The sequence below is a fragment of the Vulpes vulpes genome, chromosome 4, assembly GCF_048418805.1.
Source record: "Vulpes vulpes isolate BD-2025 chromosome 4, VulVul3, whole genome shotgun sequence".
In the NCBI taxonomy this organism is placed as follows: Eukaryota; Metazoa; Chordata; class Mammalia; order Carnivora; family Canidae; genus Vulpes; species Vulpes vulpes.
Genome location: NC_132783.1, coordinates 5,414,320 through 5,435,586, shown reverse-complemented (window position 1 = coordinate 5,435,586; position 21,267 = coordinate 5,414,320).

Sequence of the window (21,267 nt, the reverse complement as noted above, 5' to 3'; positions counted from 1 at the left end):
TTGCAATTATATCTGAGTCCCTTTGCATTTGTATCTTTGAGTCATTCAAATCCTGGTACTAATTTTAACATTTTGTATGATCTGTTTCTATTTGTTTATTTTTTTCCTCATTATGTTCTCATTTACCTCTGGCTCTGAATTTCTCCTTGAAACTTTTTATTTTTTAATTAAATTCTCACTTAGGAAATCATTATTTTAAAATCAGCACTTGGCTCTGTAGATCTTTTCCTTGCAGTTCATCTGGGTAGTAGGTACATCCTCTTGGATTTTATGCTTTTATTTATGAACCCGCATTTGAACATGCTCTTTCTTGACTGATAGCCATCCTAGGGCCCTTGCTCTGCATACCAGCGACCTTGAATTCCTGCCTCTAGGCGTCTCTAGTGTCATCCTTTGTCAGGTATTTTAAGGTGAGACTTTTAGTATCCCTAATACCATTAGCTAAGCTCATCTCCAGATTAAATATACAACACAGATAAAAAAATACTTCTGCAGTATTCTTCAAACCTGTGTAACATGACAGACAGCATTGCTTTAAAGATATTTTTTCTCTCTTCTTGATCAATAAAGCTCAATTGAAAACTTATATGTCAACGTCATTATTCACAATTATGCATTTGGGAATTCCTCTTAAAGATTTGGATTCTTTTGACAAAATTAATCGACAATTATTAAGAGCCTCCACAAGTAATAGACAAGTATTGAGCATTATATCAAAGGCCTTCCCAGCTTCTGAGTAAGCAGGTCACGTTAACCTTTACCTCCAAGTTGAAATGCTCTAAGAGCTCCACTGCGCAGGCCCAGGAAGTCCAGCGTATTGCAATGAACTCCTTAAATGTGTCCAAAAAATCAAGATGAAATTTAATTATCCATAGACCTAGCCAGCTTAGGGCTTGGTTTGGTGCTGTTCCATTGGAACTACATAACTCAACTCTGACTAATCCAACAAGATGTTGCCTTGAAATGGTAGGGTTTTTTTGTTTTTTGTTTGGTTTTGTTTTGTTTTCTTTGATGTATTTATTTATTTTAAAGAGAGAGAGCATGTGTGAGGGAAGGGAGGGACAGAGGGAGAGGGAAAGGAAAATCTTAAACAGACTCCCTGCTGAGCACGAGCTTCAGTGCAGGGCTCAATCCCACCAGCCATGAGATCATGACCTGAGATGAAACCATGAGTCAGTCCCATAACTGCCAGAGCCACCCAGGCGGCCCTTGAAATGATGGTTTACTCCTAATTCGTTTGCTACCACTGCAGTTGCTACTGCAGCAGAAATCCACTTCATCATTATCCTGAACTGGAAGGAAAGTGTCATTATCCCTGATGAGCGAAGGGAGAAAATCTCATAATCAGGCTCTTAAAGACTCAAATGTAAAGCAGTGAGTTTTGTGAGTTTTGCCCCTCCACTCTAGCCAACCAATATGTCCTTCATAGCCTGGACGTCAACAAACTCTCTCTATGGAGGCTTTGCCATAACTCTCCCTGGCTGAGTTCTCACTGCCATTATTACTGCTTCTGCTTTAGATATAAGGAGAAATCCTCTGAAATTATGATCGAAGATACAACCTATGCTAGGAGTTTCTACCTGGACCCTGCTCTTGTTTCCACCTGCCTATCACTGCTCTCCAGTGCAAAGAGTTTATTAAATTTTGTCCAATGTTTATGATTACCATCCATGGGAGGGACAGTCCAATGGAAGGTATGTTGTCATTACTGGAAGAGGATCCCCTATTGTATTTTGAATCTTCCTTCCCATTACCCTATCAGACACATTCAAGAGACTGTGCCACATTCTAGGTTATTGTGAGAAAATTCCTTTAGATCTAATAGTTTTATACAGATCCAAGGTTTGCCTCCAAAATTTTTACATAGAGTGGTCTTAATCTCCTTTCTACTTCCACAGTTCTTTGTTATTTCTGTTCAATGTGCTCTTTATGTCTCACTTAATTTTCACAACTAGTTGCATTCTTCTACTATTAAGAGCTTTCCACTTTTTTCCTTTCCTGTTGTAATTCTTCGTACATAGGGGATAAAAAAGATATACATACAAGGGTGTGGAATGACTGTGTAGAACCACAAACCTAGTATGTTTTACACTAGCTATTTCTAATTGTGTAATATAGCTGGTTGCACTTCATATCAAATCCTATTGAAACATGAAAAGCATAAATAAAATAAATAAATAAATAAATAAATAAATAAAATGCAATCTTAATTTTTTTTCCATTTTTAATAGTCTCTTGGAAAAAATAAATATTTTAGATTATGCCGATTATTTTGTCTATAACTTTACTTTTTTTGCTTTTTCTAATGTCATGCCTTCTTTTTTTCTTCTTTAGCTCATTTATTCTATTAATATAACCTACATGTAAAAAAAATATATAACCTACATGTAACTTTAAAAAATATATAGTCAAGTCATTGAATTGTGTGTGTGTGTGTGTGTGTGTATTTAAGGTCCATTATGGTGTTTGTCCATGGTGTATACTAGTCAGACATTCCGTTAAGAGGACCTACTGTTTCAGGAAAACTGGAAGCCTCCAAATGAACACCTTTAGCTTCTCCATAGGGCTTAAGCTGAGGCTATACTTCATCAAAGCTGCTGCCAATCACTGAGCATGTCAAGGGTACTAAAGATCAACTATTTCTGCCCAATATGTCACTCCCAATAGGAGAAACCAATCTCAGGATCTCTCTGCCAGTTTTCTCAGAGTCGTTCTACAACATGAGCCCTTCCTCTCTCATCCTCCACCTTTCTCTCTTTTTTCCCCATAGGTGTTAGACATGCATCATGTTATGAAGGCTCTTCCTACCACTCTTCAGCCTTCCTTCTATAACCTCAACAAGAATTTACCACAAAAAAAAAGAAAAAAATCTTACTTGTGTTTAATTACATCTTGGTGTCTTCTCAGATACGTGAACAGAGAGCATTGGTACTGAGACTAGTTTAAGAAAAGCAATAGGTTGGATTGGGGAGACTGGCTCACTTGCCTGGCTAGCAAGGAGAATCCAATTCTAAGAAAAAAAATGGAACCAAAAGCGGTAACCACTTTTTGCTGAGCATTTTCACTAGCAGTGGCAGGGAAATGCCTTAGTGGAACGCAATACCCTCAATGATAATGATCAAGTCATTTGAATGATGGGGGAATTGGGATTGGAGCAATGTCATAAAAACAATGGATTCAGTTAATTATTCTTAAGTTATATTGATGCACTGCAGAGGGAAAATAGTAAAATGATGGACAATAAAAGGTCATTGGGCATGTACAGTATGGTAGTAAAAGATGATTTCATTTTGCATCTCCTATCACAGAGACAGAAATACAAAGTCTGGAGAGCCTCTTAGGATTCCAAGGGCAACACATTCCATACTTAGAGTACTGCGTTGGCTCACATACCAGGAGACGCAGAAGCTGTTAGGCTTGAGTGGGATCTGAACAGGAAGGGCTTCACAGCAGGCCTTGGCTACAAGTCAAACAGACCTTGGCCTGGGTCACTATATCTGGCAGACTCTGTGGATATAGAGATTCCAGTGGTGAGAACATACAAGTATAGTGTTTAAAGCAAGATCCAGTCGCAGAATCATAATGTAATTTCTTGGGGCTTGAGTGCAAGTCCGTGCTATCTGTACTAGAAAATACACACACTTCAAGAGACAGCTCCTGAGTTCTCCTGAGCCCTGGTAGAAAGAGAAGGCTGTCTCTGGGACAACAATTGAACATGCTTCCATAAAAATAACCACTGTGATCTGGCTATCAGATGGACCCAGTCATAAAGGCAGACAGGGACAGCAGCAAGATATTGTAAATGGGACATCAAGAAATATTTCAAGAAGGATAATAGAGCATGACTAAGCAAATGAGAAGACAACCAAAATCAACTCACACTGTATCCACTCCCATCTTCCACCTCGTACCTATGACCATATGGGCTGTACCTGTGACTAGCTTAAGGGGGACAGGAAAGCCCAATTTGATTTATAGACAGGACATCTAGGTTTGTGGATCCAAGAAAAAATGGATCATAGCTACACTACAACTATTTTCAGGGAGTGAGTTGAAAGAAGGTAGACAGAGAAAAGTCTTCCAATAAGCAAATCTGCAAATAGAGCAATTGTCACACTTTTGGTAAAAGCAAAAGTAGCCCTAGGTGACAGTATAGACAGATTTTTGTGCTATGGCCAATAACTTGGTCAGGTTGTCAAGGTCTTGGAAGGGCAAAACTTCTAAGATTAAATGAGGAAGGCTGGCAAGAAAACAAGTAGGTGGATATATGTAGTAAAGGTGGAGGCTACACATGGTGCAACAATATGCTCTCCTGGGTACCCAACCCAGTTTGTCCTGTCACCTCCAAATGTCTTACATGAAGTAACAGAGACCAAACAAGAGTCCCTGATATGTTATTATTTCTGAAGAAAACCAACTGGTGGTTAATTGACTGTTTGGACTCCTTCCATTCTGGGAGGGCTTGCAATACATCCTCACTGGATGTGGGTTGTTTATTCTTGGTTGCAGAGCCTCATCCTGCACTGCTAACTGGGAGCCAATGGAATTGTAATCTATGAGTGTACAACCCCACAGAGCAGTGGTTTTATGATTAGGTTTTCAGTCTCTTTCTTGCCAGTTTTAAAATTCAGCAAATGCTGACCAAGTGGAAACTCTAAGAGTGAAGAGTCCACTTCCGGGTGGCTCCCTTCTCTTTAGGATCTTGCCCCTCAAATCTCTGCTGCCTTGGCAGCGCTAAACTCAGTATTTTGTCTTTCTAGCTACTTGGTATTATCTGTTGTTCTTTTAGTTCCTTGTGTATGGGTCTTTGTCTGTGTTTTCTTTTCACGAGAGTTGAGCATTGCCAAATTCCCTAAAAAGAAAAGCTTTACTTGCAGAGTGATGACTAAAGTCTCCTCGGTTTCCTTCTCTTTGGAATCTTAGCCTCTCCAGTCCTGGTTGTCTCGGCAGCTTCCAAATTCCTTCACAGAATACTGTAGTTTTTCAACCAAATTATTTAATTTTTCTTAGGTGGGAAGGGGATGCATTACAGTGCTACAAGATACTTATTCCTACCTGGAAGTAGGAATGCCCTATTTGCACTTAAATAATACTCTAAGAAAAAAAAAATGTCAAGGCTACTGTTGTCTAGATTCATCATTTACAAATGACATTCGTGATTTTTTAATAATATCCCAGTTATCAATGTTCAATTATCTATTGAACATTTCTTCGAATCATCTTATTTTTTTAACTTCCATTAATAAAAAAAAATCAATATCACCTAAAATAAACAGAGGCATGATAAAAAAAATAAATTCCATAATTAGCTTTTTTCACTTATAATGTGTGACAAAAATATGTTTCTGAAATTTTTTACGTGAATAAATATCCTCATTATAGTCCAGTATCCTCATTAGTATTATCACAAATGAAGAAAACTGTAGCACACAGAAGTTAAGCAACCTACTTGAGGTTACTAAGCTAGTAAATAGTAGAGGCAGCAAATGAGTGAAGGTTGCGTGGCCTCAGAGCTCAATGACTCAACAATTACATTTTAATTACAATCATGAAAATATTTCAACAATATTAAATTTTAGTTAAATCCCATCTCTTGCCAAGAGAGAATGGAAAGTGTTCGAACGATGTTAAAACATGCTAGCAACAAACTGGTTTTTCTTCTTGATGTATTAAAAAAAGAATAGAAAAAGAGTGGATAAAGACACCCTTGTCTTGTATGATTCAATGCTACTTCGTTCTAAGCCTCTCTACCAGCTAAAACCATCTTGTGTATACATCCTGCCTTAGAAAACACTGTTTTAATCAACAAGTTAGCAAAACTTATTGTATCATTGGATCTGTCTAAAGAAAGCAAGAGATAGATATGCCTTGTACAAAACACTAATTGGTAAAATTCTAGGAGATTTGCTCTAATAAAATTGTTATTAAGAGACTTTAGATAAATTGATTATGTGTTAAAAACTATGATATATTGACTTTCCCCTTTAAATATCTTTAAGGTTATTTGGTCAAAATGAATAAATCTTCATCTTTATGGTTTTCAGAATTATGAAATTTGCCAAAATAAGTAAAAATTAAAAGTCTAAAAACGTATCTGATTGAGGCTAAATGATAAAAAAATAAATGAAAAAATAATCTAAAAAAATAAAAATAAAATAAAGGAGTATTGTTTTATTTTTATTTTAGTTAAATCGTCTAAGATGTCTATAGCAATCAAATTCATTACATAATTTATCATATTTTTCTCCAATATTTTTTAAAAACTCCTTCTTCTCCAAAAACAGAACAAAGTATTTCTGTGAGGCCATATTGGTTGAGCTACCTTAAGAACACCAATAAGTCACTATATCTTTAAAGAAAACATCAGCTGGAATATTGATTAGTTTTTTGTTTTTTTGTTTTTTTGTTAATTTCTACTGAAAGCAAATGGCTGAATATCATCTAGCTTGAAATAAGCTTTCTCAAAATCATTTACTTTATCGATTTATCGATTTCTATTACTTCTTAAAAGGGCTTTATCCCAACACGTCAAGTAATTATTATTTACTCCTGTTTCTCTTTTTATTTAGAGGCAGAATGTTTAACCAGATGCATACACAAGGGTTTGAAAAAGTTAAAATATTGTTTATTTTGCTTTTGGATAAAATATTTATATGATACCGTGTGCCTTGTAACCTTGGGGCTGATATTTTGGATCATTCAAGTAATGGGAAAACGTCTGACATATAACCTGATTCCCAAAGCTAGACCTGTTGTCAAACAAAATAGTAAGAACATTTTTACTTCCTGTCACAAAAAGCTTGACTTTATCTTCCAATTTAAATGCATCAGTCTGCATCCCTTAACAACGAGCTCAGTTCTGAATTTTAATTCTAAGCTACACAGAGAATTAGATGATATTAAATAGATGACAGAAAGAGAGAGACATGGATAGATAAAGCGTGGGGCCTTGCTGTGGGTGTGATGCCTAATGACATAGTTCTCTCCTGATTTCTTCCTCAAGAACAATGCATTATTTGACTAGAATTGAGTAATGCACAGGTTGTGGTCATTAAATGAAAATTATCACAGTAAAATCCAGAATTTGTAAGAGCTTTATCTTTCTTTTGTAAGATGAAAAAAGGGAGGTGGGAAAAGAGCAGATGTCTGATTGACCATGTTACCCATTGGGAAGGATACATATGGAGGCTGAAAAGTCTTGAAAGTGATTGCCTTAAAATTATCTGTGCCCATTTACCATTTAAAAAGTCTCCCTTGGGGAGCCTGTGTGACTCATTCAGTTAAGCATCGGACTCTGAATTTTGGCTCAGGTCATGATCTCAGAGTTGTGAGTTTGAGCCCAAAGTTAGGCTCCTTGCTCAGTGTGGACTCTGCTTGAGTTTCTCTTTCCATTCCTCCCCCTATTTGTGTGTATGCTCTCTCTCTCTCTCTCTCTCTCTCTCTCTCAAATAAATAAATCTTAAAAAAAAAAAAGTATTTCTGATCCACATGGATGTTCATATCCCACCCGGTTTGATAATCATTACTGTCATGATATTTTGTATTATTTGTTTACACTTAAACTCTTTTGAGAAGTTTACATAATTAACCGAATGATGTTGGGGGGGAATCTTAAACATCATACCCTACCATCAGGTATTCTTTTCACCTATAGGTGACTAAGTGTATTCTCAATTACCCTAAAAATGTCATCACTGTTCAGTCCAACATGAAAGATATTTACAGTTATTTCATTAGCGGCCTTGTAGACAGTAGCAGCGGAATCATCTTACCCAGCACACAGAGGCAGTATTTTCATTGTGTTTTTCTATTTTGAAAATTCTTTTTTTTTAAGATTCTATTTATTTATTCATATGAGACCCAGAGAAAGAGAGAGGCAGAGACACAAGCAAAGGGAGAAGCAGGCTCCATGCAGGGAGCCTGATGCGGGACTTGATCCAGGGAATCTGGGATGATGCCCTGAATCCAAATGCTCAACCGCTGAGCCACCCAGGCATCCCTGAAAATTTTCAGTGTGGTTAATATATCAGAAACAATCCGATCTGTTTACATAATTATAAAACAAGTTATAACCTACCATCACTCCAAATTTGATAAGTGACTAATTTTATTTCTTATAATAAAACAAAACAAGAGGTAGGCATAATTAAAGTGGTGTTTTACATATCACTACACATGCCCAGCAGTAGAGTTTCAAGTGCACAGCAAAAAGCTCTTTTACACTTTTCTTTAAAAATTCCAAAGAGCACACATTTCCATTAGAGTGTATAAAACATAATAGGTCTTTCTGAAGAAGCCATTCAGTTTGACTCACAATGGGAATGAAACAGTCGAGATCAATGGATCTACTTGGGATAGGACTCCTGCATTGTTTCTAAAGTCCAAATAAATCTTTAAGAAGGGTTGCTAAAAATGGAATCGATGGTGATGGAGAAGATAAGACACACACACACACACACACACACACAAAAAAAAAAAAAAACTTGAGAAAATCATAAGCAGCTGAATCCCAAGCATGTGGTGTTATAGCTAGGAGCACAGTTTTTAACTATGATAAAGCTTTCGATGTAATAGAGAAGAATAACAGCAATGTTTGCAAGCCCCTTATAATGAAGTGGAATTTTAAAGAAAATCTTTCTGGCTCTGGTTTTAACAAGGAAATTTTATAGAAATCCATGAAATAGAGGTTGAAATAATCCCCCCAAAGAGGTTTCAGGTGTATTGAATCCTATTTCAATGTTGCTGACTGGTATCAGCATGCCTTTGAATAATTCATTTCTAGATCTTTGGGGTTTTGGTCAGGTTTTTCTTTTTAATTGTTGTTGTTGTTTTTCATTATTTTTTTTTTCAGGAAGCAGACTTAGTAAAGAAGCCTGTCCTATTTCATTGCTGACTCACTTTATTCCTCCTTCCTTCCCACCTGACAAGTATGCTTCTAATTGAAATGCATAGTAACATTTGCCTGCTCAAGAAAAGAAATGGGGAAAAATAGTTTATAGTTAATCTTATTTCAGTTTGGCTCCTTAAAATCAAAATTAAATCCTTTGAAGTCTGAATAAAGGGGAAAAAAATAAGGTCACATTTGTCAAGCAATATACATTGTAGACATATTTATGGCAAGAAACAGATTATTATTTCTAAAATAAATGCTTTTTATAATAGCACAGCTTGTTCTATATCCTGAATAAATGGGTGAAAGAGTAATGTATTCTGTGTAGAATGCTAATAAAACCGTATTGGGCATCCTATAATATTAAGGAAACTCATATACCTCTTCTGCATTTATAATGTAAAAAAATTGAAAATGGAGCAAATTTATTAAAACTCATTGCCAAGTGGAAGAGGCTTTTGGAGTTTCCAATGTTGTTTGCAGTTTAGTGGGACGGTTTCTAACACCGCACAGCTTTCTTCCATTAACTGGCTTCCCCATTCCACAGTTAAGTCATTTTCACTCCCCAGAGAAGCATCTTTTCTTAACATACTTTTGTCGGTCAATGGCACCAACAGCTTTCCAGTGACTGGGTCTCAACTCTTGGTATCATTTTTAACACTTTTTCCCTTTTTGCCACCCCCATGCAATGAGGTAATGAGGGCTATATATTCCATTTCTATCATTTCCTTCCAGGTAACCCTTCTTTTCCATTGTCACTACCATCAGTCCAGTTTATACCCTGTTAACTCTTGCCTAACAAACTATGGCCCCCAAGCAAAACCCAGCCTGCTGTTTGGTAAATAAAATTTAATTGGAACACAGCCTTGGTCCCTTGTTTCATATTATCTATGATTGCTTTCGCTTTTTATCAATAGAGTTAAATGGTTCTGATGGAGACCATATGGCCTACCAGGCTGAATATGCTCACTCTCTGGCTCTTTAGAGAAAATGTTTGCCATCCCTTGACCTAGAATATTGTTATATGCTTTCAAACAAGACTCCTTATCGCCAGACCCTCCTAAAGTTAATCCTGTTGGTTGAATCTTTTTAAAACAACAACATTCATGACAGTCTCATGATCACATCCCTCAAAGCATCTATCCTCACAGACAAAACATATAATTCTGAGTCTGCTATTAGAAGCCATATACGTGTCCTGCATACACTGGTGTAGACTTTGTCTCCGAGGGATGTATACTGTTGCACTTCCCAGTTGTACCTGGAATACACATCTTTCTTTTGTAGAATTATTGTATGTTACAAGCCCATCTAAAATAATTACTCCATGAATCTTCCCCTAATTCATCCAGCCACCTGTGAACTTACATACATTCCTCAGAGACTTGTCCTTAATCTTTTTGCCATAGTCATTTGACTTCCACTTTAATTAAATGGCAAGCTTATTGAGGAATGAAACTTTGCCCTGCTTTGTCTTTATCTGCTGTTGGTCCTGGTTTGGTTCTTTGCGTTTGTTTACTTAACACACATCTGCTTTGCAACTTACTATACCCCAAGCACAATGCTAGTTACAGGAGGATGCAAAGAAAAGAAGGGTAGTCTCTGTCCTCGACAAGTTTACCCTTTAGTATTAGAATTAAAGAAGTAAAGAGTAAATGTGATAAGTTTAAAGTACAGAGATGCCCCAGAGAAAGACAAGACTTCTGGTTACATTTGATTGAAAGACAGAGGAGCCTCAGTGATGTTGGCAACTGAGTTGTCTTGAATAGAAGCTAGCCAAGTGCAAAATGGTAGAGGAGCATTTTGGGTAGAGAAACATATTGTGAAATAGCATGGGGGAAGTTCAGGGAAGTGTGAAAAGTTTCACAAATCTGTAGTTGAGCATGTGCTGTGAATGAAGTGCTATATGCATTGAGGCTATAAAGAAAAAGGAAACATGTCCTAAAAGTAGAACTTGGAATGCCTTATTGGAGAGTTTATACTTCACACTGTAGGCAGTCATTCGAACACAACTTCTAAAGAACACGGGTATTGAAGGATGTTGCTACTTCTTAATTGGAGAAAAGAGGAAACCGCAGTTAGTCAACTAACCTTGGGAAATACCTGATTAAACAAAAGTAATTGAAGACTTTTCTGTAGGATTTGCACTGCTGACCAAGTGGGGCATGGATTGTGGCGCACTTCCCAAAATTATATTGACCATGAAATCTTTTTGTCTGAAAATATTGACTGATGTACTCTAGGAAATTCAGGAAACACTGCTCTATGTAATGGAACATTTCATCATTTCCCCCTAAGCACAATGAGATATGTTCACAGTGACAGAAAAGAGATAGGAAAATGAGGTAGGATATGGTTGCAGCAAGTTACATAAAAACAAGAAGATCCTACATTAATGCAATGACCAAAAAATCCAAACCAAAAAAACAAGGCAGAAGGAAAGAAAGAAAGAAGAAAGAAAGAAAGAAAGAAAGAAAGAAAGAAAGAAAGAAAGAAAGAAGAAAAATTCAAGGGATATTTAGGAGTTTGTAGAAGTAAATTTGTTAACTAGATGTGAGGATATTTTTAAAAACATATTGATTTTATCACCCCTTTGGCTAAAACCCTAAAACAGTTTGCCATCTCTCATAACATCTTTAAATTCTTTTTAAAAAATATTTTATTTGTTTATTCATGAGAGGCACAGAGAGAGAGGCAGAGACACAGGCAGAGGGAGAAGCAGGATCCATGCAGGGAGCCCAATGTGGGACTCGATCCCAAGACCCTGGGATCAGACCTAAGGCAAAGGCAGACACTCAACTGCTGAGCCACCCAGGTGTCCACATCTTTAAATTCTATATGGATATGCATGTTCTGCTCCTTTATTCTTTGGCACCTCACCTGTCATCATCACACTTCTTCAGACTCCTTTCCTTCCACCAACTCTGGCCTTCCTCGACCAGTTCTCACTGCTGTGTTTCCTTCGCCTGACAGCCTTTACACTTGCAGTTCTCTATCTTCAACTCTCTCTTTTCCATCATAAGACAGTTAACTCAATACTTCTACTTTAGTTCTAGGTTCAAGAGTTCCTTCTTCTGAAAATCTTTTTATGACTCTTTTGATTAGGTCAAATGTCATCACATGATGTTTTGGGACGAAGTATCTCTCATTCTATACTTTTGACACAGCTGAATCTCCAGGAAAGCAGGGAACAGTTGCTGGTGCATTAAAAAGTTCTATGATGCTCATTTAATATAATAATAAATGAATAAATGGGAAAGGAGGAAATCAAAGATATCTCTAAGATTTATGACTTGGCAATGATTATACAGTTATATTTATTGAGTAGAAAACACAAAAGTGTATTGAAATATGGAGACATGACTACATTTGGCTTTCGACCTATTTTTGATATGCCTAAGCAGTCAGAAGTTGAGTCTGGAGATCAGGAGAAAAGATCTGAGTTAGCAGTGGGCATTTTGAATCACTCATTGTAATTAGTGAGACAACCCAAGGAGACTATATGCAAGAAACAGGAAGTCTAAGAAAGACCCTCTTAGTGGTAACTGCGTAATGAAACCAGTGTAAGAGAGGTCTATGAAAGAGATTTGATGATGCAAACAGGGATGGGAAGAAAAACAGAAGAAACTATTGAGAAACCAAGAAAATGAGTTTCAAATCAGGAAGAAACGTCATTGATGGACACTGGACTATTTTAAGTCCAGCCAAATTTACTTGTGAGTTACACATTTCAAAGAGATTATAGATGGAGATAAACAAGGTTGAAACCATACCACTTGGATATAATTAATACTCTATAACTTTCCTTATAAAGAAGAGAAAAACTATTCAGATAATCTGTTAACCACTGGCTTTGTTAAGTGTGAGGATGGGAATCATATAGATTTAGGAGATAGCTAGGATATGGTAAAGTTTTTTTTTATATATATATTTTACTTGTATGTACCTATTTATATTTCCTTCAGTTCCTCCCATATATACTCGAGGTAATAATACCCATTTTCCAGAGTTATCTGTATTAAATAAAATATAAATGAAGATAGTTATTTAATTGTTGAGTCTATCTAAGATATCTGTATGGAAACTAAACTTACTTTAATACTTTGAGGATTAAGAAAGGTGAAAATGCTGGCCTAACTTTACCCTAACAGCACTATCCTAAAAAATATGTAATGTACTTCCTAACAGAAAATGCAATAGAAGTACATTTCCAAAAAAAAAAAAAAAAAAAAAATTCTATACCCTTGGCAAAAATCTATGTGAAAAAGCCAACAAAATTCAGAATATCCCTTTTATAAACCCTTTATCTGCAACAGTATAAACAAGTATTATAATCAGAATTCAGGTTCACATTAAATTCTAGAAATTCCTTATTGATATCTTAAAATAGAGGGAATAATTATCATCATCTAGCCCTATTTAAATCAGTCAATACCATTTGAAAACAGCACTGCAATATATAAGAAAATAAGACTCAAGCTCAAGGATGTCTGAAATTACCACTCAGCATTACAATTTTTCTTCAGTAAAGTATTTCATCCACTTCAGAATTATCCATAACACAAGCTGTGCTTAATGAATAAATAATTTCTAGAAAGTTTTTTAAAAAAATAGTTCTGCTTCAAAGGAATTCCTTGTCAAATAGCATTTAAAGAGTCAGTTCTTTCTTAGCAGTGTTATGCATTAGCCTAGAACTAATTTGGAGAATTTAATCAAATGATCTTTATAGATGTGAAGTATGAGATAAATATACCATCAGAAGATCTATCCCATTCTCTTCTTGAAACTACTCAATTTTCAACTATAACATTACATGCTCCTCTATTTGACTTTGACTCTAGTATTTTAGTTACCTCTTGATTATATACATATCATTATTAGAATTCTTTTCTCAAAAGGTGGCATTTAATAACATAGGCAAAAAACATATGTTAGAGGGATTGAGGTCATGTAGAATGATCTGTCTGAAAGTTGAAATTGTTTTCTTCACACTGTTTCTTGCATAATACTAGAAATGATTAATATTTTCCTTGAAAATTAAATGTTAAATTGCCTAGAAAAATAACATATGCAGAAAATATTCGAACTGTCTTAAATTTAAGTTCCCAGGTTACATAAAGTCTGAGTAATCTTTAAATACATTTTTCTATTCTATTTCAATGTCCTATATCTATTAATAAAAGAGAGTAACTGTAATATATGGAAAATACGCATATACAAGTTTTATTTTTAATAGAAATCTATCATTTTATTTAAGAAACATCTTTAATACCATAAAATCTATAGAGAAAAATAAGAAAAAATATATCTTTAATGACAAAAAGTTTATCAATGAGAATTTACTTTTCAAAAACACTAAAGCTGGGATGTTTTCTCATGAAGTAACAGAGTGGCAATTTCTCTATGTAATCTGATTAATGGTGTTAGCCAAAATGCATGGTTCAGGATTTTATCCTGTTGTCATTGATTTACTGTTGAGACTAACTATTCATTTCAAATCTTCCAATGGATGATACACAAAAATTAATGAAAGTATGTTAAGTAGATTTATATAGTGTAATATATTCACTTTGTATTTTTACTAATTAACTAAGATATATCATAAAAGAAGGAAATATATTAAGATCATAAAAGTTAAGGAAAGGCAAGAATGGAATTACAAGAAAAAAACAATCATCTTGATTTAAGGACGTGAAGGTAAAATAATCTAAATGTCAGGGTTTTGAGGAACCTTACATAATTACACTTTTGGAAAATTTACCTTGTGGGATTATAATGGGAAGAGATAGTGAGGAAATATTCATATTTAAAATCAAACTTTTGGTTTTTTGGATGAACATTACCAACGTAATGACAGCTGGCCAATTTTTAGGTGTGACACACTTTTCATCCACACAGCAACCAAAAAGAAGAGACAAGGACATAAATATAGTATTTCAATCACTTAGCTCAGCTTTGAAAGAAATGTAATTTTGGTGTATTATACAGCAACTGCTGAATAACTGCACAGCAACAGAATCTGGGTTGTAAATTCCCAATATTTCCAATACTGACAATAACTGAAAGGTCATTAGCGAAAAGATGTCATCGTCATCACTAAACAAGATGTGAGATAAACAACTTGGAGACCTTCCACATGGCAGATAATATCTATATGTGGGTCCTAAACCCAACAAATAGGTTCCTCAGGATCCTAAAGAGACTTATGTCGCCACCAGACAAATTATTGTTGTAGTGAAAAACATTAAGAACACATTCTCTCCAAAATCAAGTTTCCATTTAGGCACAGTCAGCAGGGCTTAATTAGAAGGCATGAATAATTGAACGTGCTGCTGCTCTCTCTGAGCAACAAACTTAAGAGTTATGTGGAAGCACATTCCTGTTAGACAAAAGGGCACGCTGCACTGAATCATTCTCGAATGTTTTCCCCTCTCTGAAGGCAACCTTTTCAGTGATAATTCAAATGAATACCCTCTGAGCAAATACTATAAATATAGGTCTTCAGTTAAAATGGAAACAAACAAACAAAACAAAACAAAACAAAAAATCCTGCAATCTCTACATAAAACCACGTTTCTGGAAAAAATACAGAAGAGGGGGGAGAGGGAAAGGGTACGCATTAAAAATCCCTTAGAATATTGAAGTCTTCGTACAACTGGTAATGCTGGTAACAGTGTCAGATAGCAAGCTCACAAATATTCTCAGTCGGAGCACAATTTGAATTTATGTACGTGTTTTTCACTTTCTACCAGCCCCTCCCTAACTGTAGGATAATAAACCAAATGCTTGAATGCTTGCCTGTGATCCCTGGTGGGGCTGTGTCAGCTCCCATATGCTTAGGAGCTCTTTAAAAAGTCACAGAGGAGTTAGTTGAGCTGATTAAGAATATATCTGTTAAAAGTAATAATAATAATAAAATAAATAAAAATAAAAAATAAAAATAAAAATAAAAATAAAATAAAAATAAAAATAAAAATAAAATAAATATATCTGTTAGGCAGTTAAGACATGAGTGAGGAGAGGTAAAGCTGGGCTGGCCATACCCTCGGTGCCACCCTGAGGGCTAAGGACTTACCAGAAGACAAGACCTGGCCACAGAGTTGCCTCAAAAGCCACAAAGGGACTTCTAAGAGCTGAGCATGTGGGCAAAAGGTGCAACTGGCCCTTAGGTTACCTTAAAGTCACAGCAAAGCCCATTCAAGGCCCATGAATACACAAATCCATCAATACAATTACAACAGAAACCAAAATGTGCTAGAACCACCAGCTGTCAACCAAAAATGCCAAAGTCAAACTTACAGGAACACAAAGCAGGCCTAAAAGGATGCAGCTAGAGCTTCTCGATGCCATTGCTGCTCTTGCTCCCAGCAGTGGCCCGTTTTCACTCTCGAAAATGTACTGTGCTTATCTACTCAATAAGCTCTATCTCTCTGTTCTGGTCTTGGGTCTCTGGTTCTTTGGTGCATCTGGGACAAGAACCCAGCAACCCAATAACATATCTACTGGTAAGCAGTATATAAGTGAACTAAAAAAAAAAAAAAAAAAAAAAAAAACATTAAGACACAAGAACGCAACAAAAGTCAAATACTTGAACAGTTAACAAAACCAAAACACCAAACAAAACATAAATCACAGGGTTTAATTGCCTAGCTCACCCCACCAGGCACTGATTTCCCTGGAGCCATGTCCAGCACTGCGATTTCTGTGTTTTGCTTTTGTTTTTATTCTCTTTTCCTATTCTTTTTCTTAAAGATTTGATTTATTTATTCATGAGAGTCAGAGAGAGAGGCAGAGACAGAGGTAGAGGGAGAAGCAGGCTCCCTGTGAGGAGCCCCATACAGGATTCGATCCCAAGACCCCAGGGTCATGACCTGAGCTGAAGGCAGATGCTCAAGCGCTGAGCCACTCAGGCATTCCTCTCTTTTCCTACTCTGGGCCATGTGCCGTCTTCTTGGATCCCCTGTTTACTCTGCAGAACTAACCAAAGGAGTCCCATCTCCGTCTATGTTTATTAGTTTGTCTCCCATAATAAGGAATTGCAACCCACTCCTTGAAAGCTACAGCTACCGCCCTCGCTCTTGCTGACCTTGCAGGGCCCTCCCTGCCCTCTCTATAACCTTCTATTGTATTGCTCTCTGCCTCTCTCAAATTACTTCTCTTTCCATATTCTGTGCCATGCTTGCGGCCCCTGTGAACCTGCAGAAGGAGACATCAGAGCACACGGTTAAAAGTCTCAGACTCAGTGAGGAGGTCACAGGGCAGGTTTTTCAGGTTGGTGATGCCGTCAGTGATGCTACTTACTACAGGCTAATTCGACTTTTGCTTTTTTGGCTCTCTCCACTTGCTACTCTCTGCTCTCTCAGGATGGCCAACACATGTTTCTACCAGAAATAACTTCTCTGTGGCTGCAGTTTAGAAGATAGCTCTTTCACAGAAGCCCAGGAGATCTATACTCTGCTATCCCCGCAGCACAGTCTCCAACTCCAGGGTACCAGGGAGGCATTTCTGCAAGGTGACTACCTGGAAAAGTAACCTAGGCTTACTCCCCTGAAACATCTTTTAATTCTTATCCAGGGTATTGAAAGGATGCACAGTAAATTCCTTAGCCAACTGTTAATACTTATAGGGAGCCTCCAACATTTTGTGCGTAAATTTTTTTAAAGTGCCATCCAAAAACACCTTTATTTGTAGAGACAGATTTGTGCAATAATTCAGAATGTAGACTATAACCAAAAATGCCCCAGATTCTAATCTCAGGACTGCTACATCCTACCCAAGTGAACTTCACCAAGTCATTTTACCTCTCTATACCTCAATTTCTTCCTCTGTAAAACAGGACAATATTCTTCGTAAGGTTATTAGGAAGAATGAATGTGCTTAATGATGTAAAGTGCTCAGAATAATGCCCGCCACATACAAAGCACTGTATCAAGTGTTAGCTGTTAATATTATTATGACTAGTATTGATGGGGGAAAGTTGGATGTTAGTCTTTACTTTCTACTAATTCATCTTATAATTTTGCAAGCATTTTAAGCTCCTTTAATGTATTAAAGAATAAAGAATTGCTAGCTCATATCTAAATTTTTTTTTCCAACATCAAAAACATGAATTACTTAGAAATTTCCTTGGGTAATATACTTCCAAACTGAAGCAAGGTTGTTCTTAAAATATTTACAATTAGGAGGACTTAATGGCCGTCTTATTCTTGAATTGCATACAGTCACAAGACAACCTCTTGGATAGTATAGATTAGACACTTTAAAAATTTTTATTGACTATATCCATATTTTATAATGTGATTTTGTTTTAAAATTATAGTAATAGGTATTTTCTCACATTATTTATTTGCTATTATTGCTGCTATGGGCATTGTTTATACTGAACAGTTATTCCTAGGAAGATGAAAATATTGAAATTCACTGTTTTCTTTTTCAATAATGAAATTCTCATTTCAATCATTGTACATGTAATATTACATAGCCTGGAGTATAAACAGGAGCTAAAAATAAAAACACATATTCCTTAGCTCATAATAACTATGATATGCAGGGGATCCCTGGGTGGCTCAGCTGTTCAGTGCCTGCCTTTGGCCCAGGGAGTGATCCTGGAGTCCCAGGATCAAGTCCCACATCGGGTTCCCCGCATGGAGCCTGTTTCTCCCTCTGCCTGTGTCTCCACCTCTCCTCTCTCTTTCTTTGTGTCTATCATGAATAAATAAATAAAATCTTAAAAAAAAAAAAAAAACAACCGTGATATGTTTCCTGTAAAGAACAAATAACCTTACCACAATAGCAGTTTTGGAAAGCAGCCTCCCCAGAAAAGAGAAAGGATTCAGAAAAAAATATATATATATACAATCTTAAATTTGGAAAACAATTGAGATGTCAACCAGACAAATAGTCTATCTCATATAACCAACCCCTACATAGCATCCATTTTTTTTCTAATAGACATTGACCCATTGCTTAAAAATATTTGGGTTGAGGAGCTCATTATTTCATATGGCACCCTATTTCTTTGTATTTCTGAAACATTCAAATTGCATTAAAAATCACATCCATGTTATTTCCCTCCATATGCCCTGTTTCTGCTATCTAGATTAAGAAATAAGTTCATTATCTTAAGATATTTCTTATGATATGATTTCTAGTTTTTAACTATCCTAATTGCTCTTCTCTAATTATATTCTTCCTTGCTTGTTTCCCTCTGAAAATCTCAGGCAATTTCAAAATCCTTTCTTGTTTTGTTTTAGAAATAAAACATAAATTTCTATTTAATAAAGCACATAGTTATAACTCAAAGGAAAAAATCTGTTTTCTTCATTTATTGACAATTTTCATTTGGCTTCTCTACTAGTTTCCTTAGAAAATAGGAGCAACATAAATACACATTTTTGACTAAAAAGTAGAATGACCTGGTTTGGTGTAGCCTCAAATCTAAAGAATGACATGAATCTCTTTGCTTTCTATATTACCATCAAGTGCTATGTTACTGTTTTTAAAGTCCAACCTACTATTTGTCCATTTTTATTTGTGGCTAAAATTAATTTCCCCAATACTTCTATTAGTGGGCAAATTAATTCTAAGATAAAACAAAACAAAACAAAAAAACAGTGAAAGTTTTATGCCTTAATTATAATACTAGGAAATATTAAGTGAATCTCATTAAATATATTGTTCAAAGTTGCAAATGACTGTTTAACACGCAATGATTCTCTCCTTTCCAAATTGAGAAATTAAGCATGTATTTTCTCAAGGACAGTGATGAGAAAAATAATCCTTTAATGACTCATCTCTGAATGGATAAGTGCATATTTATATCTTTATCCATGCTTAATGGAATCGCATATGTAGATTATATAAGTATAGGGGTAGATATTTAAGAAAAAGGATATTGCAAAGGATGTCGCACTCAGGACTTCAGATGATTGCAATGTATCTGAGAGAGCAAAATAATGAGGGCTTCTTGTCTATAATTGGGGGTTAGAGGTAGAATTTGAAGAATGATTATAACCAAGAGAAAAAGGAAAAAGGAAACATAATAATTTTCAGAATTTGAAATAAGGCATGGTGTAGTCAAGTTGATTTTTACAAAAATCACATCAAAACATCAAAAACACAGGAAAATGAGTATGAATTTGCTGAATTACTATTATTAGCAAAGATGCTGGTGGGGGTTAGGGGAGGACATATTGTGGTTGAACAAAGTTAGTGTAGATGAATCATAAATTATAGGAAGAGAAATAGGTACTTTAATAATTTTTCATTTTGAAGTACATGTTGTATGCATCTATGAAAATGCCCTATAAATTAAGTAATATATTAAATACTGAGAAAAAAAGCAAACATTTTATTCAAACCAGTTGTTTCATTTTCCCATTTTATTATATACCACAGAAAAGTAATTTAAAATTCATAACCAAACCCTATCTTGCATCAGAAAACAATCTTCTCTTCCATATTCAGATTTATTTTTAAAGGGAAAAATGTATATTTTACAACTTGTGTTAATAATAAAATGTTGGCTTTTCATATAATATTTTGGCCAGAAATCCTGAGTTTTCTCTTGCACACTTACATTTGTCTAACACAACCTAACAATGATTCTGCAACGATTTAGGCAATGCTAGTAAAGGAGATTTTTAGTTAAAACAAAACTCTAATGAGGGTCGTGACATCATTTGCATTAAATTAACATCAGTTTCCAAGTGAAATGGGCAAAGCTAATGTTGCTAAATCAAAGATGTTCAAGTACTGTACTTAAGGTAACTCTCACAAGCAACTTGAAAACAATCCCATGGTTTTAGTCTAGGATCTTCATGAGTCCTGGAAGAGAAACTGATTCTAGCTTATGTCTGTGCACCTAGAAAAAAATAAGTATTTTAATTGCACATCTTGGATTAAGACTTGAAAGCTTTTATTCAGATTCTAGAAAAACACAATTGATTCAATAAACAAATGTGTTTTTTAAAGTTAACACTGCTCTGATATTGAATTGATAATTTCCTACTAGTCCTCTATTTGGTATCCCTTTCTTAGTATAATGACACTGTATTTGGTATTTTCAGGAGAAGTACAATATGGCTTTTGCTGTTCTTATTTAATGAAGAACTGACTTTTGAGAGGATCTTTCAAAATTGCCCTTATGATCTACAAATAAAACCCAGGAACCTGTCTTACTAATAACCCATGCCCTCTGATCATTGTGTGAAAGTATATTTTGCAGTTTTTATACTTACATATGCATTAGGTCACTTGAATTTTGTATAAGGTCTTTTTTTATAAATTTATTTTTTATTGGTGTTCAATTTGCCAACATATAGAATAACACCCAGTGCCCATCCCATCAAGTGCCCCCCTCAGTGCCCGTCACCAAG